Here is a 1,237-nt window from a genome sequence, read left to right on the forward strand (position 1 = left end):
GTGGGGTGCAGGCCCTGGGCTGGAGCAGGAGACTGGAGTGCAGAGTGAGAGGTTGGGCTCTGGGAGGGAGTTTGGGTGCAGGCTCTGGGCTGGGGGTGCAGGCTCGGGGAAGGAGCTCAGGTGCTGGGTGCAGGCTCTGGGCTGGGGCAGGGGATGAGGGGTGTGGGCTCTGGGCTGGGGTTGGGGTGCAGGTTCCGGGAGGGAGTTTGGGCGCAGGCTCTGGGCCCCCTCCCTGCACGGCAGCTTCTGGAGCAGGAAAGCTGGGGGCTGCGCCTTGGGTAGAGGCAGCAGCAAACAGCTGGGAGCTGCAGGGAGAGCTGCTGCCTCTCCCCAAGGAACTGAAGCAGAGGCCCGGCCCTGCAGCTCGCTGCTGTTTCCCCCTGCAGAGCTAAAACCTGGGAGCTGAAGGGAGGGGCTGTGGGCCTTGAGCTGTTTAGGGGGCAGCGGGAGGGGGGGAGTAAACCTTAAATTGTGCCCACCCTCTCTCAACAGGCACCAATCTCCTCCAGCAGAAGCCCCTAGCCCCACTACCCTGCCGCAGGGCAGAAGCCTTGAGCTCTCCCCCAGTCTGGTAGGTGGAGAATGGGGGGGGGGTGGGGTGAATGCGGAGCTCCAGGAGCCGCACTGTAACTGTAGAAGAGCCCCATGCGGTTTAGTCACCCCGGATAGCGCTTGCACATTTTCTTGTATCTGTTTTGCTGCAAGAGTTAACAGTGACTAAGTCACAGGAAGTGGGAGGAGGTGCGGAGGGAGGGGGTGCAGGATCTGGGAGGTGTGGGGGGAGGGGGAGTGCAGTGCTTACCTGGGGTTCCTGGGCTGGGGGGGGGGGGCTCCACATGCTGCTACTCCCAGGCACTGGCCCCGCAGCTCACTACTGGCCACAGGGGCACTTGGGGTGGGAGCAGCGCGCATGGACAGACCCACCCTGCCCAGGGGCCATAGGGAGACACTCGCAGCCACGTGGAGCAAGCAGGCAGGAAGCCGCTCAGCTCTGCTGCGCTGCTGGTGGTGGGTGTGGGCCCTGGCCCGTTTTAAATTGCGTGCGGGGGGGGGAGCACATGGGGGTGGAAGATGGGGACGAGGGAGAGACCCAGCCTCAAACAGTGCTGGAGTCGGGCCCTGGGCAGAGGTGAAAGTGAGCCAATATGGGCCGGTACGCAACCGGTAAGAAGCCGGTACCAGCCCGTACGTACACAGCCCACATTAAAGCGCTGCCACAGCAGTGCTTCAACGTCGC

This window comes from Terrapene carolina, unplaced genomic scaffold (assembly GCF_002925995.2).
Source record: "Terrapene carolina triunguis isolate 2854851 unplaced genomic scaffold, T_m_triunguis-2.0 Scaffold9938, whole genome shotgun sequence".
NCBI lineage: Eukaryota > Metazoa > Chordata > Testudines > Emydidae > Terrapene > Terrapene triunguis.